The following is a 26,264-nucleotide window of genomic DNA, read 5'->3' on the forward strand; positions in this document are numbered from 1 at the left end:
TGTAAACATGTAAACCTGTATAAAGTCTATATAGTGGGCCTATAGAGTATAGAGTGACTTTGTTTTTGTGAACAGTATTGTTGCTGCTCTAGAAAGAAAAGTTTGTTATATTTAAAATATTCAACTCTAATCCTGTTCTGAATTTAGTCTAGTTAATGGCCATTCATGTGTTTTTTGTTGTTGTTGGGCAGGAGAGGAAAGGAAACAATGCACTGGAGAGGAGAGGAAAGCAGGAGAGGAGACAGCATGAGCACCTCAGAGCAGAGAATAGTAGGAGAACATGGTTTTGGAAGCTGAACAAGCAGCGTCATCAAGAAAATGATCAGTAGACGTAAGTAATCTTTGGAAAGTAACTTTAGTGAGATATGTTTTATGCAAAATCAAGAATATGAGTTTGAGAGTGTCCACCACAGTACACCCCACCTTCAATTATCACAGTAATCTTAGACTCAACTCATAAACATGAATGCCTGAATAACTGTTTAGAAAAGAACGGACCTTGACCACACTCACAAAATGTCTTTACTGCAGAGGTCTGAAATGCAAGCAGGTCCCCATTATACTAAACCTGAAAGCACAGCACACCGTTGTATTTATATATTTATTACTGAATAACTCAGCGCCTTCAGTGCTGAAAGCATGAAAGAGAGGCACAAGGCCATTTGTGATGGCTCACATCTGAAATGTTCCTGCACTCTATGGGATATTATGGTATGACTGCTGTATGTGTATGTGACCTTTCAATGCTCCACACTCACCTCTAATGAAACAGGCAGTTTCGGAGGTCGTAACCCTAACCATAGCATTAGTGAATCACTTTTGCAATTGGCTTGCACTATTGCTGCTCCCAGTCACTTACTGGTAATGCAAATGGTTTCTCTGAGATAGGGATGGTAATATCTGTTAATTTGGAGCTGTTTGTTCTCCCACGAGCAGCTTTGCTTGTAATTGTTGGTGACAGTGTTCCTGGATGTTAGCCAGAATCATCATGACCTAATAACAGCTGATTGCTTTTTAAAAAAGCAGCAGGGTGTATTCACATTATGTTGGCTTGAGAGTTTAAATGTTATTTACAACGTGCCAAAATTAATGTGCACATGTGCCTATAGTTTGGTGATGATAGCCATGAACTGAAAAGTCTTCTCTCTGTATACAAATGATGTCCATTGGAAGTAGCTTTGTATCCAGCCATTCAATGCAGTAGAATGTTGCCTGAGGATAATTGTAAAGCAGGCTGGGCCGTCTGAGGTGCAGGCTGGACAGGTGCAAGCAGGGGCATAGCACATGATTTAGGACCCTGTACATATGCATTCTCTGTGGGCCCCTACCAGCATCCACGGCTATTTAGTCGAGTGTATTTGTGGGTCTTCCTCACATAAGGGTCCTGTATACTCAGTCCACAAACTATTTCCATGGTAAAATCTATAAATGAATAAGTAATAGTAGTAATAAGTCTCTGAGGCAGAATAGGAGTGGCGTGCTGTGATTTCAATTATCCTGCAGCAGGGAATATATTTTATACAATAATTATGTAGTAGAAAGCAAGAAGATAAAAAAGGGATGTAAAGGGTTTAATTATCGCTGGAAATAAATTTCACATTGAAGAAAGACAGCACAGATTTTGATAATGTGCCTTTAAAAAGCGTCTCTCTGTGTCACATCTTCTGCTTCCATAAAATGTTCATCTATTGATATCTTGTTGCTCATTTATTCGTATTGCTTATTAGTGTGTGTGCAAGCGAGAAGTTGGCAAGAAAGAGGAAAATTATTTAGGTTGTTACCAGAAATGACGGCAATCCTTTTTCAATTTGGAGAATGGTATTTTGTGAACCTTTGCACATAGTCGTTAGAAGGTATTATTGTGTCTGCTGCACATGCAAATTGGGATTGCAGTAACTATCTAATGCAAGTACAAACAGTGATTTATTTATTTTTTTTGATGCATACATTGAGAATTCATGCCATAAAAGATGTGTTTTTCCAGGATGAGGAGTGAGAGAGAGCGTGAGGAGTCATTGATATTTTTCTCAGGCCAGCAAAAATCCTTCTAGACCCCCAGGTGACCCGCTCATTAACACATGCTGTACAAACACAAGCCTGCACTACACAAACCTTTTATTGCTCTTAACTGGGCCTTTATGTGAAGTGTGTCTGTCAGTATGGCTCTTACACGTCATCATTCGTCTTGCATCCTGACAACCACTCAATCAAACAGTGGCCTCCGGGATTGAGCCGGAACCTTTCTCCACAGGGACGGCTGTTACCATGGTAACTGTGGAGGTGTGCGACCCACCAACAAGCCTAAGAATGCAGTGTTGTCTTGTTTTTCTCCCCGAGAAAACATCTACTTTGTGTTAGTTTACCTGCCCCTCCATGTTTGTTTCTTTCTGGTTTTTCAGGTGTATGTATCTTTCGCTCTGACTTAGAATTCTGGGGCTTGTGGATAATTGTGATGTGCCACGGGTGTGTCAGAGTACAAGGTTTCACCCATCAGTTGTCAGCCTGGAAAATCTCCACGCTAGTTTTCCAAAACAGGCTGTAGACACTGCAACATCATGATGACATATGATTACTTGAAAAAATTGCCAAAATCCAGTCTGTTGTATATTCACCACAGAGTAAAAATGCTGAAGCAATGCCTAATGTTAGTATTTTATTTGACAAGACAAGTCTATACAGCCATGCTCTGTGTGGCTGAGATAAATGCTAACTTCGTCATGCTAATATGCTGACAATGACAAAGTTAACATGATGTTAACAAGGTAAAATGTTTACCATGTCCACCACTTTAATTTAGCATGTGAGCAGGCTAATATTTGCTAATTAGCAATAAACACAAAGTACAGCTGGGGGTGATGGGGATGCCATTCGTTTTGAAGGTATTTGGTCATAAGCCATATAATTGCACAAATTAACATTTTGACCTGATGATGGCACCAGATGATAAGTCAGGGGAACACAAATCAACCTGATGGGAACATGAAAGTGTGTACCTAATGTTATAGCAATCCATTCATCAGTTGTTGAGACATTTCACTCAAAACCACAAATGTCAACACATGGTTTCGCTAGAGGAAATGTCACCAAAATCATTAGGGTTTATCATTATTTATTTATGGGAACCATGAATGTACAGTATGTATAAGACTTCCTAACTATTCATCCAGTAGTTGCTGAGATTTCAATCTGGACAGAAGAGGTGGATCAACCGACCTACATTGTCTAGAGCCGTGTCATTTGCATGACTAAAAATTTAAACATGAAATTAAATTAAATAAAAATAGCAAATCCTGTCATTTAGAATATGTTTCCTGATTTTTATGTGACAACCATAACTATTCTGACAAAGACGCAGTTTGCTCTGTGATGGGTGATGGATTGCACGTCTTAAGAATCCATCCCAGTGCTGTAGTCTGAATTTCTGCTGCCCTACAGCAGAAATCATCCAGCATGTCTTACATGGAGCCTACTTGCTATTTTCACTTGACATCCTCTTTTCTTAGTGAGTAATTAAAGAGAGGGTTTGGGCACAGACAGTGACAGGAGGTCCGCTGAGATAGCCAGTGGTCTAATTAGAACCACATATCTCCTTTCTCATCTATAAAAACACTAGTCACCCATGCTTTTACACCAGCTGTGTTTAAGTATCCTGCTGCAGAACGGGTGTTTAATGAAACCTTTTTTGCTGCAGGAGTTTCAAGGGTGTCAAAAAAACAAACAAAACAACACTCAGGAGAATGAAGTTGTTTTTTTCTCACTTATGTTATGTCTGAAATTATGATTAATCACCTTGGAAGAAGAGACTTGTAGAAAACAAGCTGTGCCTCTCACTGAACCCACAGACAGTGAACAAGAAATGTGGAACAACATATGGTCACCGTTCAGATAGATGCTGGTTCATCACTTTGTGCCATTTCATATGGATGCAGGGCGGGTGTAACTGATAAAATATTAACCAGGGAGAATATTTATTCATGTGTTTTCATTTATACCCGACAGGCGTCTGTTGTCAAGGAAGTGTGAACTGATTCATTACGGTGGAGGATCATGTTTACCCAGCTCGGCTCTGTATTATTTCTCATTCACAGCCCCTACGGTGCCTGTGCTCGTTCGCGTTGAACGGCGTTACAGTCAACTGCCAATCTGTAACTCTGTTGTGCGGGGCTTGCCTGCTGACAAATGGCCCGGAGGAGAGGTCCAAGGAGAGTCCTGTCAGAGCCAGTCAGCGCTGTGCTGCCGCAGCAATCTTAGGAGATATGGGGGGGGGGGGCTGTGGATACAGAGGAAGAGAGAGAAGGAGATGTTCACAAAATATATACTTAAAAAGTTCATTAAAAAGCGCAAACATGTATAGGTTCAGTCCCTGCAGCACACATTCAATCAGTTTATGTCAAAACATCCCTTAACAAGATGCTGGCGCTCCAGATGTGTCAGCACTACAATAAGAGCAAATGATACATGCTCAGCCATGATCACAACTCACGGTGTTTTACACTATGGCCTCAGCGTAAGCTATCTCAATGTTAAATAGATCTGCTTCGGGGTTGACCAGTGTGCAATTGAAAAGCCATCCACACCAGTTTGATTTATAGTTTTATTGGCTGATTATTCAGGTCAAAACTGCTGAGTCTGGTTATGATCCAGGGACAGAAAGACAGAGAGCAAAGGGTTCAAATGGAGATTTGATGCTTGGCAGAAGGGGAATGAAAGCCTCTAATAATCCCATAATGTGAAAGTGAGCTGTATTCCTCAATGCTTGATTTCAATCAGGGGAGTATTACCAGAGGAGTAAAAGGGCAATAGGCTGGGCTCAGATACAGTAGATCCTACTGCCAAAAAAGAAGTGCAGCTCTCACATCCAATTTGTTTACCCAACATCGATGTTCAATTTATTGACCAGATTGAAATGTCAAGTGAGAGTTTTCGTACACAAAAAAACAGCTCAAAGTGCTTTACGAATCAAAAAAAGAGCAGACAATTTAAACATCAGTTAAAATATTAAAGTACAACTATTGACAACATTCTGAAACACAGTGGTGAAAAGTTATTTAGTAAATGTACTCAAGTACTATTTTGAATTTTATTTTGAGGATCCCATGTAGACTTCATTGTTAAAATACACATTAATACAAATAAATAACATTTTACTCCCCTGTATTTATTTGGCAGCTACAGCTACTATGTTTCCTCAAGATTTTTCATACAAAAACATATAGCCAGCTTCTTAAATGTGATTGTGTTACAGACTGAACTACACAACAGTGTAATATTAGCTCTATCCCAACCAACTGCCACATTAAAATTCTGCATACAGCTTTATACATGTGTAATAATAATCCAATAATATCACATATACATTTAATAATGTATAACACATAAAATTTGTTTTATGTTTGATACTTTAGGTAAATCTTTCTGAAAATTTTGATGCACTTATAGTTAACTAAAATCTTGAATGTAGGACTTTTACTTGTAATTGTATTTTCACATAACTGAAATGCAACTACAATGTACGTTTTGTGTGTTCGGATTATTTGCAATTTTGATTTTTCCTATTTGACTGGGTAGCAGGGCGGCAAAGTAAACAGCAAAACAGTCCTTTATCCAGTTCAAATAGCTGCTGCTGATGTGTCCTTTAGCAAAACACAGAATCTCTTTGAGGCAGAGGCAGCATTCGAAAGTCACGCAGAAGTGAATATCTCCTCTGGGAATCAAGCGAGTCTCAGTGAAAAAGAATTTACAAAATCATTTTGGGGGACATTTCTGCTTCATCACAGACAGCTCAGTGAAGAGACAGGACAGGGTGGTTGGCACGTCCTACAGCAAGGACTCACATTTAAATGATGTGCTGAGTACAGTGCTTTCACCTTAATATTGCTGCTCCACCCCGATATTGCGCATTATGAATCATTTCATTGTAAACATCCCGCAGTAGTGCTCTAAATTCCAGATTTTAACAGCCCGAAGTGGTTTGCGTGTTGAAAATGCCGCCTTTGTGCCATATATTGCTGAAGCTACTCTGGTGGGGAAAAGCACATATACTTGCAGCAATATCACAGTCAATGTTTTATAACAGGCACATGGCAGAAGAAGTAATACATCCGTAAACCCTCCTTGTCTCCTTCAAACAAATGTAAGTACACAGGGACACATGCACATTAACATGAACACTCACTCACACACACACGCGTGCACGCACGCACGCTATCCCTCTTGGCTCTGCGATAGAAAGATGTCTCACTCCAGGGGTGCAGTATTGCACTGTCAGAGGTGTGTGACAGATATTAATGTCATGGAGGAACATGATGGATGGAATTCCTTTATGATGTTGCTTTCTATCTCCAGCTCTGTCTCCCAGAGCCTGGCATGCAGCAGACAGCCCTTTAATGAGCTCTGGAAACATCCATATCCGCTGACAGCCCTTCCTTGGCTGCCTCTTTGCCTAAAAACGGTCTGACGGGCACTGACTCCCAGGGAAATCGGGGAAGTCTACGACAGAACACCCAAACGTCTTGTACCCGGGAACAGGAAACATGGAGTAAATGAGGGCCTTTTTTATTTTTTATTATAAATCAGAATGTGATTGTGGCAGTTTAACACATCCTATGTTGTATTCAAAAGAAAAGTAGGGTTTTTTTTTCATTGTATCTTGGTCATGCTCTGCGTTTTTATGACAGGAACATATGAAAGAGCTCAGATGAACACCACCTGGGTATCTATTAGACACAGTATCAGCGTGTTTATCCTGTCCCTCTGTCTTCTAAAGCATATCCAATAATATTGATTTTATTATATTTTTGCAGCATTTTCTCTTTCATTCATGTTAAATATGCTGAGAAAAGACTGTGAAACTGCTGTTTGATGGACAGTGTTGTTAATCAGTTGTTGACAAGCATTGTCTGTACTGATTATCTGTCTATTAAATACAAATGATTACTGATTAGAAGAAGGAGAAGTTGTTCAGCTACTGATTGCTACCTGTATTACTTCTAAATATAGGCAACCGCATCTCATAAATACGTTTATATAAATATAAACCTGTTGATTTATATAATTAGGTCCATACTTTGGAGAAAAAAATCATAAATATATTTTAATATATTTTTGTCTTTTGTTTCAGTGCTTGTTATTATACACTGATTACATGTCAGTGTAAGGAATCTAACATTTAGAAACTTTAGGTTAAAGAAAAACTAAGTGGGAATATCTCCCACGAATACATTTTGGTGAACTGAACATGTAATATGAGACCTGCAGTAATTGCAGACAAGGAGAAGCAAAGAGAGAAAGATGAAAAGGTTCAAGTGAAAATGTGTCATAAGTCATAGGGTGTGTTATTGTTACCAAACAAATCAGGCCAGTGTATCATTTCACCTCACCTATAGCAGCATATTCATTTTTGTATGCTCTAAAGCAGTTATTTCACAACTCCTGCCTGTGCCTCTTGAGTTCTACAGTAAAACTGAGCTGACACCTAGTGGTGGAAATAGTAAATCAGCTATTGTACAGTACTGTTCTCATTAACCTTAAGGTACTTTATTGATCCCAGTAGGGAAGTTCTTCCCTTGTCCGCCATCCTCTAGGCTAATCAGAGGTCAGGATTAATTACAGAACAGCCTCCCTGGAGCTAAAGGGATTCAGAGTCTTGTCGAAGGACAAATCAGCAGGGCTCGAGGACGCAAAAGACCGTGGTTCTGTGGTTGAAGGACGAATCCCACAAGAAAAAAAAAGCACCCCCTAGTGCCCCAGGAATCCAGCTCAGGTTGTTTGGGCTACTTGCATGTAAATTAACTGTTCTGTTACCGCTTAGAGCATTTCTGCTTCATCATATTTTGAACATTTAGTATATATATAATATGTTATAATGGACTACAGCACCCAGTTTTTCAAATGTTGAAACATAAATTCTCATGACTGGACTGCACTCTGACTGGGTTGCTTATGAATAATGCAAGGAACACAAACAACTTTTCTCATATCTTGAAATTGTGGTGTCACCTCTCAGCAGGTCATGGGACCAAATTTCTGCTTGTTTCTTTTATCCATTTGAGAGGGGACAGTAGAGAAAGAAAATAAATGTGGGGAGAGTGTGGAAGAGGTGATATGCAACAAAGGTCCCCAGCCATAATTGAACCACACATGTGGCTCAAAATACAACCCAGTCCATAGTGTGTATATTTATAAGTATACAACATATCAGACTTTGTCAGGGACAGAATGATAAAGCCTGGACTTATTTCCATTGTTGTCCCTGGTCCACAAACCTTTATCAAGGTGGGGACATGTATTTAGTGTACAACTATACAGTATAAGAGTATAAAAACAAAGAAAGATAGTGGAAGAAGTATTTTCATCCTTTACTTAAGTAAAAGTACTAACACCACACTGTAGTACTCCACTACAAGTAAAAGACCTTTCTTTCAAACTTACTTATGTTTGTAGGGTTGAAAAATGTAATCTGAAAAGTAACTAACTAAAGCTGTCACAAAAATGTAGTGAAGTTATCAGTTTAAAAATGGAAGTAAAGTGCAAGTACTTAATTTTTGTACTTAAGTCTTGAGTAAATTTACTTAGTTACAATCCATCACTGATCACATAAACCAAAAAAGTATTTTCAGAGAGGAGGCAAGGTAAAGAGGTAGAGGTATCAAACACCTGAAAAAAAAAACATATTCTTAAAAAAAAACAATGGCTGTGAAACAAGGTGCAACAAAGATGAATCATATAACACAAGAGGGCGCTATAGTCCTACAGGTGAAGTTGCAGTTTTTCTGAGCCTCATGCTCCATGTTGTTGAACATCAGCCGCAGTGTTTCAGTGGCTTTCTGTGTGGGCGATTCTGAAAAAGTATAGTTCCACTAAAACGTTGTTAACGCTGCCCAGTCCAGTCTTACTATGCAGTCTGAAGGACAACCAGGCGTTAAGAATTCTGTGCCCAAGGTGAGGACAGTCCCATGCTCAGTGGAGGTCAGTAAAGCGTGAAACTATTTCCTTTCTGCAGGATATTAATGCCTCCATATCTGTCCATCACGGGCCTCACACCTCAACAAGTGAAATCATCCACTTCCTGCGAGCGCCCTCTCCCTCACCTCTCTGCTTTATTGTTCATCTCTGATGTGTGACGGCGTGCATCCGAGAATGTCTCTGTGCTGGCGCATGATTGGTAGAGCCCCCCTGCTGCGCCTGTCTCCTCCAGGAAGTAGGCATTTCTGCCCAGTTCCTGTCTTCCTCGCTGACCCCACAGTCAAACATGTGCATATTTACAGGCAGGGGAGCGATGAGGGAGACACTTTAAATTCAGATAGAGGCTGAGCTTAATGGCTGCATTGGAGGGACAGTGATATCTGTTGATTTGCCTTTGATCGTACCAGGAAGGCATAGAGGGAGTAGAGATTATAGATAGGAGAAGACGAGCATGGCAAGATTGGCAAGGTTGTTGGAGGAATCACTGGGTGAAAGGGGTTAGAGACTGTAAAAAAAAAAGCAATATGGTTGATCTGTTTCCAGACTTAAGAAATCATGTGTGTAACTGCTAGAGTGTACGATTGGCTGTATGATTGCACAATTACTCCATGTTCAGCATTAACTGTATCAATCAATAATCTAGAAAGCCAATCATAGTTTACAAATTGAGAGTCAAGCCTCTGCATGTGGACCACATCTCTTTCTGTCTTCAGGACCGAGAGTAGGTCCATTCTCTTGTTCCTTGTCCAAGGAGGAGAGGAGAGGGCCCAGGCGCTGGAGGGTAAATATTTGTTTTGTGGTCTCTCCGTTGAGCTCCGGACCTCTGTGTGCCTCTTAAGAAAACTTTCTCCCGCACGGGAGCAACCAAAGCAAACAATCCCACATCACGCCGTCTGGCTCGCCGTGGACCCTTGTGTGTTTGTTTGTTCAGACAGCCGCCATGACAGACGGAGGAACACTGGGAAGAAAGAAATCTGAAGGGAGAGAGAGAGGGGGAACAAGAATTGGAAAGGAGGAGGAGGAGGAGGCCAGGCTGTTTCATGAGCTAGAGGACTGATGGAGGACTACACCACAGATGGTGTGCTTGTCCTGTTCCCAAAAGCTTTGCTTTCTGCAGACATGGGTCTAACAGTATTTAAAAATAATTCTTAGCATATGTTGTAACCTGTTTGGTGTATGTAGAAGATGGACAAACAGTAGTGAGAGAAAATTTTGACAACAATAACAGGAAAGTGTTTAAAAGACAGTTAGGGATGCTTCACTATCACTGACAACTTTATAAGAGTAACCCCTTAACCCAGATTGTCGCAAATTCGCATCACACCTCTTCCTTTCAGACTGCAGCTGAGATAGCGTATGTATTCCCCCAATGCCTGTTTGCGCATATTCAATACATACCTGGGAACCTTTTGCAAGCAAAGGTTTCTCATTTATGCCTGTTGTCGCTAATTTGTATCATACCTAATTTTTTTTTTAATTGTAAATAAATTCAGGCATCAAGGGGTTAAGGGTCCACCCTCATGGTGCTTGAAGTTGGCTTAAACAAAAATATTGTGTTAAAAAAAGTAACAATTTATAGGCTGAGATTTCCTGTCTTACTTTAGTGACATATTTCATTCTGAAGCTTTTCAAGTGAATCATTTGGATTTAAACTATCTTAAGGCAACTATCCATCTGTTTGCGTCTGTGGAGGGGGGGGCGGGGGAGGGGGGGGGGGCGGAGGGGTTTGAAGGAGCAGATCAGAGGACGCTGTAGAGGCTCACTGAGCACTGGGTGAGATTAGCTCCCTCACAGAGGAATCAAACTGACCTGGGAGGCATGCCATCAGAAGGACAGATGGATAAGAACTATTGACCTGCTGACCTGCATCAAATTCTCACTAACTCATGCTAATTCGCATGCAAATGGTTACAAATGCGCCTCTGACTTTTTCTCCCCTTCTCTTTGTTGAGTTCCCTCTTTTTTTCTTTTTTTTTTTTACTGCTTACACTCATATTTCACAATACATACTGTGCTTGCTTACAGAGACATACAATACATATACACAGAGGCATATAAACACACACACATACACACCAACATGCAAACACATTTTCCCTTGTGGCGTGCCCTCATGGTGGTCGGTTGCACTTCTAAAGGCTTAATCTGTTGGGCCCACCTCCCTGGTTAAGAGAACAAAGGCCCCTCTCCCCTGACACAAAGGGAGCTCACACACCCCTACACACACGTCCGATTTTGGTCCCAGACGGACCACCCATCCTTGAAGACCATTGCTTCACACAGAGAGGGGAGACAGCAACAACGGCTGTGTATCAATGACAAGAGTGTTGAGCAACTCCACTTACGTTGTTCCAGACATTAAAATCTCCTTTTCTGAGTAGGCAGTTCACACACTCTTTGCGGGCATTTTGTTTTTGTGGTAGAAAAGGCGATCAAGGGACACCATGTTGAGGAGTTCCTGGCACCCTTTAATCCAAAGGTTTGCTGGAATATGTGGTCTCAGTGGTGGAGAGATTAAATTAACTCACCGTGAACAGAATTACCGCCATTCTTGGAAAGAAAAGGATCAGATCAGCCAATTTTACTTTAAAGAGCAGCTATTCACGACAACCACTTTAAATGTCAGTAGATGCTGTATTGGAAGATGTCAGGCAGGGTAGTTTGCAACAAATGACACACACTGTTGCTTTCTCTGTTGATTCAATTTTCCCTGTGGTATTTTTTTATGTAATTGCATACTTTATTGTGCAGGCTGATGTCATAGGGAAGTTACCGTCCCTGCTCCAGTCTCTGCTAACCAGCCTGCCATGATCTGGTCATAATAAAAGCCAAACAACACTGTTAGACCCTTTAGGAAAGCAAAGTGGATGAGAACAGCCAACACTAAATTATATTATAGTGACGAAACATTGTTTTGCAGTCCAACAGGGTCTTCAGGGATCACACTCTATATCTAAAATGGTAAAGTAGGGCTGTTGAGGTGTTTGAGTAGTTTAGGATGCACAATGTAAACATGACATTGCAATTTCAATTCCAAATGTCAACCTTAATCGGCCCTCTTCCTCTCTTTGTTTCCTGTCACTCAGTACTGACATACAATCAAAAAAATTAAATTGCTGTAAATATCTTTAAAAAATCTTTAGAGCAATACATTTATTCTATATTAGCTGCCTTAGAGTTAGATGAACAGATTGCTACCATTCTTACATCTGCATGATAAATACAAGCCGGTTAGCTTAGCTTAATTGGTGAGCTTAGAGGTACAGATAGGTGGAATTTGTTACCTTTGGAATGAGCGGTTGCCAGTTTTTGTGCTAAGCTAAAGCTAACAATGTGCTGTCTGTAGCTTAATATTTGCTGTATAGACATGAGAGTGGTATCAGTCAATGATTATCTCAAGTGCTATATGTACTTGGCAATGAAGTTGAGCACTTATGATAATCATTTCCCATTAAAAAAATCTATGTTGTTTACTATCATCTCCTAAATAAAAGTAACTACAAATCTTCACACATCAATTGAATTTTTCCACACAACTCTGGTAGCAATTTTCGCAGTCTGCCTTTGTTTAGTCCTGTCTGTATTTGAGGAAAAACTGGCTGACATGCATGTTTTACCGCATGCTTTAAATTTGTTTTTAGCTTAAAGACAGAATCCAGTTATTTCTGGATGTTCATGTGTGTCTTAATGATTGAACCAGCCTTCCCGGCAGAGTCTCTCCTGGGCCAACATGCTGGATATACCCCCAGGGATCACGCCAGTGTGTGCCATCAGCCTTATACCGCTTCATTGGCTGAGTAACTGCATTTGTTTGAGCTGAGCTTTCTTCTCGTTTACTCACAGCCTCTGCCGAGTTGCCAGCCAGATCTCCATAATCCGCAAACAATTATCATATTTGCCTCAGCGGACGACTCAGGTTTTTGTTTACTGATTCAAAATTAACAATTTACACAGCTGGGTTTGTAGCGAACACCTTTCTTGGCTGGCAGCGCCCCATCTGGAACCAGAATTGGAGGGATGATGTTTAAGGAGATAAAATATGAAGTACACATACGCAAATGACGATTTGACAAATTGAGAAAATATTGTGAGTTTTCATTTAGATAAACTTTAAAAAATAAACTCCTTGCTATGAAAATAAACAAACTTAAGGACACAGACCGGATTCAACAATTCAGCTTTCACGTCAGTGGCCAGTGGGACTGCAAAATATACCAACCGACATGAAAATGTATGAACATTTAGAAAGTGGATAGTGTTAATTCATCTTAAAAATGGAGTACAAACGTCTGAGAATAATTATATTGCTCACATTCACTTGAGCTCAAATCGAAACGTCAAAATGACTCAAACAGAAATTCTTCCCAGGAAAACATAGAAGAAGATAATGGTTTATAATGGTTGGAAAAGTTTAGCAAGTGGGGTGAATTCTAGTTCATTTATATTCATGAGCTGGCCTTTTCTGTGTCAGCTAGTGAGCAATAATCACTTCCTTGTGTAAACCATGTTAAATGAGGCATAGTTGCAAAGGTCATAAAACTGCCAAAGCACAGAAAGATATACAAGATGACTTCTTAAACTCAAGCAAAACAGATCTGAATTCCAAGTAGGTATGATATCATTTTAAATGTTTTGATACAGTGTCAATAATGAGTTTTAGTACTGATACTAAACAATGCTTTTTGATACTTTAATTTGAGTAACAACAGTACACAGTTCTTCTTTAGCACACCAGAAAGAAGTCTGACTTTGAAGTGCCCAGGATTTTTATTGCCCTCATATCACGGTTAGATTCCTTACTTTGAGAAATGTAAAAAATGTTAATAAACCCTTTTATTTAATCAAATACTTGAAAACTTGTAAAATGTAAGAGTGTAATTTTGTCTGAACACAAAGCAACTGTACAACATTATTCCCAAAATACAATGCATTCTAACATTATCAAAATTATTATCCAAATCAGGAAATTTAAGAAGACACTGTAATTAAGAATCTACAATGGCGCCTTAAGGCCATTGTATGTAAAAATAAAATTATGGAGCAGGGGGTAATATTCCGATAAAATACTCAGAGTTTCGAGAATAAAATCATAAATTCCAGAGAACAAAAACGTGTATAATCTCTGAGCTTAAAGTTATATATTTTTGCAAAAAACACATGCTTATTCTTTTAGATTAAAGTGATAAAGTTATGAGGAAAAACTTACAAATTTACAAGACAAAAACTCAAATATTCTCATTGATTAAAAAACTCAAATACTCTCATAGATAGAAAGCAGATGTTTAAAATAACAGCCATCTAATCTAAGCTACTTTCACCAACCAGTATAATGAGATATAACACTGTCATTTCTAAAAGACTACGATGTGACACAAGTATTTTAAGGGGCTTTGTTGCCTAACTGTCTGAAAGCTCCACCACTTCTCTGATGTCTGCACTGACTCTTGTCTTGAATTTTTAATGACTGTGTTTTTCTTCTAGTAAGTTTGCCACTTTTTTCTCTGAATATTAACCCCCCAGCTCCATAATCATTTATTTTATATCTACAATGGCCCTAATACGCCGGCCTAAGAATCTGACCGAGCATTAGTAGGTAGGCCTACTTGGAGGTTTTTGATGCTTTATGCTGGAGCCACATTTTGATTGGTGCCAAAAAGGGGAACCTACCTAGTCATTTTAAGCTGATAAAACTGATTTATTTTCCAACAGTGACTTGTAACGATTTTGATTGAAAATTTTAAATGATGCCAATCAATTGAAGAAATGCTTCTTTGTGTCATTCAAGAGGGCATGGACAAACAATGAACAGTATTTTGTTGTTTCATTTGGAGGACTAGGTCACTAATTCCAACATTTCTCTTCTCAACTTAAATACATTAGTGGTAATCACTGCATTTTCTGGTCTGCCCCACTAACACAGGTTTAATTTTAGCAGAGATTTTCTTAGCAATTTAACCACATCACACTCTTTGTGACTCCAGAGCGCAAACTCAAGAATCCTCCACTGATGTACACTATGTGACAACAGAGCCTGTGTCTAGTTCTTCTTTTCCAGAACAACAAATCCTTTCAGTCATACTTTTACATACTTCCATGTAGGTTATTAAATTCACTGGAGCTCACAGTACTGTCAACTATCTGTTACCTAAAAGCCAAAACAAACTGTAAATGTATTAGCCAACGCCGTTTGGCCAACTGAGAAAGGCAAATTGGACACTGGATATATTGGGCAACAGGTACAGTATTATGCCAGCTCTGCTGATTTTGCCAAGTCATAAATCTGGTTGGAACCGTTTGGCATGCAACTCCCCGTATCAACCAGCAGATCTATTGCTTAGGCTTTGAGATTATGTAAAAACATGCACTCACTCTGGTCTGCTAAGCTGCCACTAGCTGAAGTTAGGAAGAAGAGAAAGAAGGCATGGGGAGAGAGGGGGAAGAAAAGGCAAAGGGTGGCAACTGAGACATGGAAAATTAAGATGAAAAGAAAATGAGACAGCATTAGGAACACAAGAAATGCGACACCATCAACCTCTCCCACCTCATCAGCAATCTAGCTTCCTTGTTCAACTGGAAAGCACTCACCTTTTACACATGAACACTCATGTTTACCTCATGTTGGCCATTATTGTTTCTGCAAAGCTAAGCTCTGGTGAGTCACATTGACATCGACTTGGTAATTACACCAGAGAACTCATTCACCCTAAAGTGTTCATGACTGGTCATTTTAAATGACCACTAGCCGCTCTACTTCTCATACATTTCCTCCATGCTTTAATCCTTCCCCCTTCCAGGTCTTCGCTCGGTGATGAGTTTGTTATTATGTTGTTGCCATTCTCCACGCTCAACATCAGTTTCCCTCATAAGATTTGTATTTCAGAGTGAAATGTGCATTATGGCACTGGAAGGACTAGCTTGGAAAATATTGAAAATTGCTTTCTAGTTAGCTGGTGTCTGTGTCCCCACAGCAGCATGTAAAGCCCTGGTATTGTTCATTGGCGATGATATTTATAAATATGTTTAAATTGGCCTTCCAGAGAAATGGAAATCAGAGATGAGGCAGGCTACCACACTCATATCTGTACAGAAAATATAAAGCTACAGTCAGCAGATGGTTAACTTAGCTTAGCATATAGAAGTTAGTGTGCAAAAGAAATAGTCCCAAACATAATTGTTGCTTTTTCACTTCAATTTGTTTTAGAGATTAGAGTTAGAATGATTAGAGTGATATTGATTTTCTCATCTAACTCTTGGCAAGAAAGTGAACAGGCATATTTCATAAAAACTATTCCTTTAAGCGTTGTCCTTTATCAGCTCTAGTGTTGCTACTAAAGCCAAAGGCTGTTAGTCGTGGTGAAAACTCAGGTGTTAAAGAATACTCTAAAATATAATTTGGTAAATATGTTTATTTGCTGCCTTACTCTGAGTTAGATCAGCTCAGTATCAGTTTGACTTCAGAGATGTCGGGACCAAACTGGAAGCAGAAGGAAACAGTAAAGAGGTCAGTATGTTTCAAACAAAGTGCTTGTTGGATCCTCTAATAATGTCTGAAACCCTCACCTCACACCTTTCCAATGTTATAATTTTAAGGGCTGTGTCCATGTCCGACAACTTTTGTAACTTGCATGGCCACTTCATGCAGCAATAGACCAAGTACCTATGTATTTTAGCTCTCTGGACACTTAGATGAAATGGAAGTCTTGTCATCTGACTGTGGGTAAGATGGCAAACACGAATTCCAAAATACCAGCATGTGCATAGCTTTTATGCTAAGTATGACATTGCAGGAAAAGATTCACAGCTCTGTGGATAAATAAATGTTTTAAATAGACTACTGGCAAAGATTCATGCTGTTTACAATGACTTCCATCCCACACACTGATTCTTGGCTGAGTCTGCACCCTGAGAGATTGGAAGATTGATTATGGAGGCCTGTGTGGGTGTCTCATGTAAATACATGCTTGTTTTCTTCCTCATCACAGCCGTTCTTCAGTCCAAACCAATGAGCCACTCTTTCCAGGAGCACAGTCTATTATTTTCTGGCCCAATTGCAGGGTTTTCATGCTTTCCCTCATTGCATTCCATGATTAAACGAGGTGACGCTGACATCTCCGTGCCCTCTAAGTCTGTCTATGAAATGGAGCATATGAACTTGGGAGCACACAACTCCACTTCCCTCCAGCTTGTTAACTATTTCTGTACATGTAGCATTTATTATCTAAATGGGATGTTGAAGTCATATGGCTTAGTTTTACAGTTAATAACCTGTGTAATGTATGACAATTAAATGATAAAATAGTTAATAATATAAATCAATTGATCAATTCTCTCTGAAATTTAACTTGTGTTAAAAGTGAAATGAATGTTTTGATTGAAACAGGTTTAATTGGATAAAAGCAGAACCACTGTTTGATAAAAACAGTCTTTATCTGTAAATAGTCTTAATTAAATAGTTATCATAAGTCTGTTTTCTATTTGTCAATCTATATTTGCAACGGTGTATGCATTTGTTAGGAAAAGTGTCAAACACTGGATATGCCTAATAAATTAAATTTTGTAAATATTTTTTAAATTCTAAAGAAATCCTTTAAAGCCTGGATTTGGATTTATTGCTCACTGCCATGAAATGCTAGTGGTATAACGGGGGTGTAATAGCTTTACACACATATAAAGAAGAAACCTCCCCAAAACATTCAGGTATGCTTGGTTTATCTCATAAAGATTTGTAGCAGGGTTTATGCATTCAATTCTGAAGGACATCTGTGAAACTTGATCTGTAGGACAGTTTACTCTTTATGAGCTGGAACAAAGCTGTTTCACAGGTTAATCATTTGGATGTACTCGTAAAATGCTCTGCAAAAAGACATAAAGAGAGATGCTTTAATAGTTTATTATACAACACCAAATGATCTAAATCTTGAAAGGAATTCTATCCCGATATCTCAGGCAAGATATCGCTGCAATACTACAATCTTAGCAGTTTTAGTGCTGTGAATTTTTTAATTCTCATTTTTCAAAACCCCCTAAAAACTTTTCTTAAAGCAATTTGAAATCTAATGACATGACTGTGGGTGAAACTAGAATCTTCAGGTATTTTGTGAAAAAAAAAGTATTAGTCACTTGTTCATACCCATTGTCAACATCTTTTGTGAAATGAGCACAAATTCTTTAAAAGCATATAAATGGCTGCGCCAAACCTGAACATGCATATGCCGTTTCTGTATAGTGTTGAATATTCTTTTGTTTCTATTTTCCCACTGACAGTGTACTCTTTCTACTATCTAAGCTGACATTTAACCTTTACATTTTTATATAATATTTGCTTCTCTGTGTTGCTTTTGTATAAAATTGTAAAATTAATCACATAAACACTGCTACTTAAGCTGTCAGAATAATGTCGGTCCTTTAGTCATACAAAGTATAGGTTTGACTAGAGGGCGAATTGTAAGCTAGACTGTGTGTGTTCCAGTGATTTATTCACCTCCCCTTCTGAATGCCATGTAGTGGCTGGACACCCTGCTGACTGCAATGACAGGCTCCATAGCAATCTGCCAGACACACAGCAGGACAAGACAAGCTCCCAGCTTCTGTTCTGTATCTGGAACTGCATATCCATCCTATTGCTTTTCACTCCATCATCTCTCTCTCTCTCTCTCTCTCTCTCTCTCTCTCTCTCTCTCTCACTCTCTCTCTCTCTCTCTCACTCACTCACTCACTCACTCACTCACTCGCTCTCCTATCAGATCCAGCATTTGCATCTTTTTTAGCTTCTGGTTACAGAGTTGCACTGTTTGACTTTTTCAACAGATATAAATCACCTTAGCTACATGTTGAACTTTTGTACTGACCAGTGAATAATGATTGATGTTTCTGCTGCTTAATGGTACTATACTATAGCATTTCCATCTGTCATAATTATCAATAAATCTATAAGTATAATCAATGTAAACACACAGTGACATTGACAGCCTGTTCATTCTGCACGACTAGGTGAAACTTGGAGGAAAATGTACTGTTTTTATGACACCTAATTAAATTTTGATTATATTCTTTGACTTTAAAGTTTCATATACATGTATCTTGTGAAATACATATTGTCTGTTATCTTTCTTTTGCTCCTAGAAATTGTTATCCAAACGGACATTAAGGTGGTGAGAACATCTTCTCTAGGGAAAGCAACATTTGAAAAAGAGAAACACAAATGCATGTACAATCTGGAAGCATTTCATGGGAGTGGAATCTAAATGAGCATGAAGGCTAAACTGAAATATAAGGGGGGAAAAAATAACGTAGCAACTTAAATAAGTAGGCCATCCGTATACGCCTCTCTTTCTCGAGGGTACATGACAAACACACATAAACAGACACACACACACAGGCAATCAATGTAAAAACACTCTGGCCATCGACACATTCATCCTTATGGCTGTGTGAGTTTTGCCATGGAAAACATTACACCAGCAATGTGCATATCCATTCCCCATTCTCCCACCTCAGCCAGCCATCACTCTCTAACGACAGATCAATCACTGCGACCATATGTGGTGATGTCATGTTCCTTGAGAGAGAAAGAGAGGGGCTTGTCATGTCCATCTGCTCTGGTTTGTGGAACATTCCAGTGCTTTAACATTTGCATGGCTGTCAGAAAAAACAATAAAACCTTATCTCCCTCCAGTGAAGAGGAAAAAAAATAACTAGTGTGAAATAACACATCTAGAAAAGGTATATCTCTATTTTCTTAAATGTAGTAAACAGAGGATATGTCTTAATCTTCTGCTTACATGTGGATTATTTTGCACATTTGCAGACTTGTGAATATGACAGAAATTTAGTTTCTTATCTATGAGCCATGATGTTAGAGATTCATTATGGAATATGGTGCTCATTTTGAAAGGGTCTTGAGTGCATATTTGTTTCTTAACATTTAACACACTAAATTAAAATTGTTCACTTATCACACTGAAAATTAAACTTGTCACCATGCAACACAAATGTCAAACAGTGGTAAAAATGAACCAGCATCATCAGGAAAGAAAAACACATTTAGATATTAATGTAATGTGAAACGCCTGTTATTGCATCACATCACAATTCACAATGCTGTTTTGTACTTAAGTCACCTTTGCATGTATAAAATATGGTGTACGTGCACACACACACACATGCAGATATATTCCCCTGGTATGCATCATCACAGAAATGGGATAGCCCCAAGCAACACAAGTCTTACACCTCCTCTCCCTGCTACACGTGCCATGGAGCAATTACCACCATTAAACTACTCGCCACCTGTTAACTGCCATGTAAATATTCATCTGCAGCAGGGAGAGCATTTCAGCCACTGGCATGAATGGAAATGACTGGGCAAGTAAATCAGCCCAGTGACAACTCAATGCTGAGGGACAAAAAAAAAAAAGGTTAGTGAGCTCATGAAATGTAAATGCTATGTTACCAAAGGAAAACAGGGCGTGAAGGGGGTGTTACTGCAAACATTTGCATGAGATATGGGGAAATAAAGATTTGTTGTTGTTGCTATAGCTGTTGGTTGGCTGGTGCCTATGAACAAAGTCTGACAACATGTACATGCTGGTTAAGCCTCTAAACAAATAATAATCGACTATGAACACCATAACTTGCCTCCAGGAGTAAAGTCTCACGTGGAAGCATTTACCAGTAGGTGAATTAAAATGTAAATGGGAGCCATATTTGCTGTATCTTGCATAGTTGAGTACAAGCTGAATGTCTGGTATAGTGAAGCAGTGAATGTTTTCAGGATTTGTTTTTCAAATCAATCAGGATAAGACTTATGTTCTTAATGATATTTTGCAAATAAAATTAACTAGGTTACTACGATTACTACAGTTGCTTTTACAACTTCCAAGGCTGCAGGCAGGATTTTAGTAATACTTAGGCTCTTCCAAGTAGTAGCCCGATCCTACAGCTCCAATTTCTTAATTGTCTGGATTTTGTTTATTTTATTTAAATGTAAGACTTTTCAGTTATATGTTTCAACTTTCTACATTTAGTCAAGAATTAAGTTCAGGTGGAGAAATGTTGATGTTTTTATTTTCACTGGCCTAAAAGTAGTCAGATTTACATATATTGAGTTTAAAACTTCTAGATTCATATAATTAAATGATTCATAATCATCCCACCACATATAGCTTTTTAAATGTACTATGTGCAGAATACAAAGAAGAAGAAATAACATGCATGGCCTCAGGGTATTCAGTGGTGCTACTAATTTAGTCTGATTACAAATACATGCATATATATGAAATCTGATTTGCCATTATCAGACCTGAAAATCTGTCTGGTGTTTCCATGTCAGAGTCAACATACTGTAATTTAAATGCATAAGTTTCATCTCTAGGAAACTATCACATTTTAGTAAAATACAACAACATGGTTTAAATTACTGCAGTTAAATTACACTTAAAGCAGTTTAAGGACCGAACACTCTTTTGTCCACTTGCAGGCTAAAAATTATGGTTTAAAGCGTGTACTTGCATTGACAGTTGACATTACTTTTTCATCCTACTTTTAAACAAGGGGCTGCTAGTTTGTCTTCTGGCAACACAGTCAGGCCGAATATATCCATTTAATAAATAGTTTAAAACACACTTTAATCTAGTTTGAAGCAGACGTAAGTGTTAATTAAAGTTATTGTCAACAGCTATAACTCTGGTGGTTGGTGTATAAACAGATAATGAATGACAGTACAGTAAAACACAGCTGACAATATATCAAATATGTCTTCAAAAAAGATTTAATTATATCTTATATATATATTATAACTTATATCTGCTTAAATCATTATGCTTATATAGAGTTTATAAATGCTAAATAGGAGACTTTAATTAAAATCTAACCTCTATAGAATGTGATTATCTACTTCACTTATCTTTTCATCATAAGCTTATTTCACAAACATTTTCTTTTATGATGTGATTTTATTGGGATAATTTTTTACCTTATCTGGTCCCTCAAAAGACTCAGTTATCAATTGTGTTCCTGTGATTTCTAGTTCTTTGTTCTTATTTTCTAATAATGTTAGACACTGAATAGAATGTCTTAATAAAAGGTTGTTTGACTGCCAAACAATTAAAATAAGTCCATTATTCTTGACAGAGTCTGATATGTTGTGTGTTTCTAAATATATTGCATTGCTGTCAGTAAACCAAACCAAGAAATCGCTTGCTTCTCTTTCTGACATTAACGGCATCAAAACATTAACTGACTGAAATAAATTAACAAGTATGATTACCCCCCTGTTGCCTGTCCCTATTGTCACAACACTGTGTTGTGGGGTCACAACACACACAGTAATTTTGCCTAATTGCACTAATCAATATGGGCATGAAAAATGCTTGGGTGGCATCAGTGAATACACACTTCAGGGGCTACAAGATCTTGACAGCTAATCCAATACTCTTCCCACAGCCTGTCATAATATCAAAAATGATGATGTGAAAAAGGACATATGACTAAGTTTAGGATTACATGGTTATAATTGTACATTTAAGTAGTTCCAAGGCACAGCGTGATTGATGCACACTTCTTCACAAGATCTTATCAAGATATACTTCACTGCTGTATAATGTCTTTCTTTAGTTCAAGATTTTGCTCTCAGGCTGCTACTGTCTAGACACCAGGATACCCAAAACCTGTGCATGTGGATCTAAAAATGTCCAGTGCCTCATGTGTACTGGCTCCAGTTCAACACCCAGTACAATTCGTTAGGGGTTGAATGTAATGACCCATGACTGGGAGGTGTTTTAACATGCGGTTTGTAAATCAATATTACATTAAAAGGAACTGCTTTTATGTCTCTCAAAACTCTCCAGCTCATGTTTTATAGGCTCGGTGGTGTTTAGAGCTATAGCTAACCTCTTAGGTAAAGCTGTAAGCTACACAGATGAAAAAGATTGTGTGAACTTTTCACAGATTCAATTTCACTTTGTGCAACTGGATATTATCAGCCAGTAAGACTTTGTGTGTTTGTGCCATTTACATGTTTTGCCTTCTTTCCACTATAACATGCTGGAAGTTATGTTGAGAAATGTCCTGCTCTGCCATGATCCTGAGGTCTTGTCCCAATCATTTTTTATCCTCAGCCTTTCAGGGATGAGACCACATCTGTCTCCGGTCACTATTTACACGCTCTTTCACCATAAAGTACTTTGAGTCAAACAAACACACACACATCCGTGTCCTATCTCATGCCTAATTCAAACCTGCCTTATGAGTCCCCTGACAGATCCACACAGACTCAGCTCAACACATGCACACAGACATTCAATCACAGGGAAGCAGCGCAGGCCACATATAAATCCATCTAGTAAAGCATCTACCAGACCGTTCCCAATGCGAATGAGATGTCCCAAAGCCTTATGGTGTTATCTGGCCTCTGCAAAGGCAAGAATGTGATCTATGCCCCCCCTAATTGTTGCAGGGGGAGGTTTTATAAGTGTACTATGGATAGTCTAAAAGGGCAAATAAATCCTACTGCTTGTAGTTTGCTTATAAATGCTGACTTTCTGCTCACTTTCTGTCTGGTTTTCCTGGATTATAACTGCTGTGTCTTCTGGCTGTAGAATCAGGACAAATACACTTTGAAAATAATTCTTAGCAGTTTCTTTGTAAGCCAAGAAAACCGAGATGTACATTGTAGGAATATACAATCACCACCGAATAGCTAAATATTCTTTGCAAAATACAACACAAACCTTAAGAATTACTTACAAGTCCTTTTTGACCGCTTACTGAAAATGGCTGTCAATCATTTTTCACTCTCTCTTTCCTTCTTTCTTAATGTCAGTACACAATATCTAGCTCACTATCAAGTCTGGCCAGTCTTGGCAGGTCTGATGTCCGTGCCTGCTCTCTACAATAGCTGGTTAGCCGTGTCTGACATCTGCGGCTCCCCACAGTCAGGGTGAATGCCAGGCTGAATAATGCACCAGGGCGGCACTGCTGGGGGAGGCACACGCCACTCTGCTCTGCCTCTTCTGGTTTCTGAACCTGTGACATGAAAACACATTGAAATGTACATGAATCATGCACACTACTGGCGGCAGTCACTTAAAGCAGCTATAATCCATAGTTTTATGTTTACAATGGATCACATAGCTACTTGTGAAAGGGGTCACTTGCAGCGTTGAACCAACAGAGAATCATTTCCTCTCAGCACTATGGAGCGTTTAAACATCTTTCAGATCACTGTATTGCTTTTTTTCTGCCTAACTGTTTTAGTTTACCCGTTGTTTTCGGGCCACAGCAGGCAGCTGTTTTCAGCGAAAAAGCTCTAAACACTGACTGTATGCTATCTGCCCAGCACCACATGGCAGGCAGATAAAGTTAGCTGAACGTGGTGGAGCATTTAGCTGCTAAAAAGCCAGATGTTTACCCCAGGAGTTGGTGGAGAGCAAAGTGAATATTGGACTTACATTCATTAGATGGCCAGAAACGTGACTGCAGATGAATGCTAAAGTTGTTGGATGTGGAGCAACTGTTTGGTAACATGTTTTGCCATATCAACAAGGGTAATACTATGTCAGAATTGTGTTTACAGCTTGTTTCCTCTGCCCCAATGTGGCCAAATAAATCTGTTATTGTAGCTTTAAAGCATTTAGGTTTTTGTTTGTTTGTTTGTTTGTTTGTTTGTTTCTCTCTCTCTCTCTAAATGTATTATTGCAGCTCTTGGCACAAGCTTTCAGATGCTAAAAATAATTCCGTAGCTGTGAGAGACTCCGACTAAATTGTGAAAGTTAAAAAAATGTAGCTGAACTTTGAGGGAGAATGTTAAAAAAGGAAAACTTATTTCTTCCTTTACATGAGATTCTATAACAACCCATAACTTTATCAAACAAATAAGGTCTCTAAATCTTCAGTCTCACCGCCTGCGCAAAGTTAACAAGAGGCCAAAAACACCATTTTGACCTAAAATAGACTGGGTGCTGCCTTAATCCTTCAAACAGAATTTACATAACTCGAGTGGTGTGAGTTTCTTCTACACTGATGCCATGTTGCTGCGGCTGTCAGTGTAGAAGAATAATCTCCGTCCTTCCCTCCACCACAGGCTGCTGACCCCTGGCTGACCCTCGGGCCAGAGGCTGGGGTGTTAATGTTCACCCTCACCAGGGTCGCACCCAGCATGTTTATTTTATGATACAGGAGAAGGGTCCCTCAGAAGGGAGTGCAGCCTCAGCACACTGACCCCCAAACCCATTAGAAAGGAGGCTACTGAGCTGTAAAGGCCTTTTCTTATGCCCAAGTCATGTAGTTACACTGATCTGTTCTGTCCATCACAGTAGCATAGAAAAATACTGCTCCTATGATGAACAAAACATACTCGGTTTCACAATGCAATGAAAAATAAGTGTTTGCTAGATTTTGTAGGACTAGATTTACTACTTGTTAAAAATTCCCGCATAATAGCCGTTGCTATTTTCTCACAGATTTCCTATAGATTTTAAATTGACAGTCATTTAGAATTACCAAAAGTGTTTACTTTTACATTGTAGATTCATTTCAGTTCACTTCATTTTAATACAAGTCAAATCTATTGTTCCCCATGGTACATTTGGTTTGCAAGCAGGGTTTTAAAAAAAACACAACAAACCACCACATTTCATACTATGCAAACATGTATCACAGACAGTAGAGGCTGCCGAAGTATGCACCAGTGCTGTTTTGCATTTGTCGTCATGCTGTCAGAAGATATCAAAACAAAAGAATGAATTTCATAAGTGCTCCAATTATCCCATAGCAGCCTGTATACTTTTATTTCATACAAGCATCAGCATCATCAGAGTTCCTGCATAAATGCACATTTGTATTTGTTTGAACATGAATGTAAGGGTGTGTGTGTGTGTGTGTGTGTGTGTGTGTGTGTGTGTGGCAGTATTGTGCATGCATCACTCGGGAGAGAATCTGTCGGCCACATTTCCAATTCCGCTCAATTTCAGCAAGAATCTCAGTAATCCCGCTGAAGAGCCGCAGTTCTCCCACAGTGACATCCCATAATGGCACTAACACCAGAGTGGTGGGCACCCAGTTACGACTCCCAGGCTCCATTCTGTGCACGTTCCCAATCCCCCAACCTGTCTGTATGCAAACAGAGCCCCCTCAGAGGAGAACACTGATCTGGCAGCCTTTGGTTGAGCCCTGTGTAGACATATTTAATGCCTCAATAACCACTGCTTAAGACAGAGTGATGAACGCCAGGGGCTTTCATTACCGCGAGAAGTTTATCCACATGTGTGTGTGTGTGTGTGTGGGGGGGGGGGGGGGGGGGG

The 26,264-nt window shown here is 39.1% G+C and overlaps 1 protein-coding gene across 1 annotated transcript in view; it reads left to right on the forward strand.

Annotated features, from left to right (window-relative positions):
* LOC123977293 (single-minded homolog 1-like) overlaps positions 1–26,264 on the forward strand; it is a 46,139-nt gene that overhangs the window by 3,113 nt on the left and 16,762 nt on the right. Inside the window, exon 3 of the mRNA XM_046059869.1 lies at positions 192–331. The gene's annotated coding sequence lies outside the window, so the exon portion shown is untranslated. The remainder of the gene's footprint in view (positions 1–191; positions 332–26,264) is intronic.

The sequence above is a fragment of the Micropterus dolomieu genome, linkage group LG10, assembly GCF_021292245.1.
Source record: "Micropterus dolomieu isolate WLL.071019.BEF.003 ecotype Adirondacks linkage group LG10, ASM2129224v1, whole genome shotgun sequence".
Taxonomy (NCBI): domain Eukaryota; kingdom Metazoa; phylum Chordata; class Actinopteri; order Centrarchiformes; family Centrarchidae; genus Micropterus; species Micropterus dolomieu.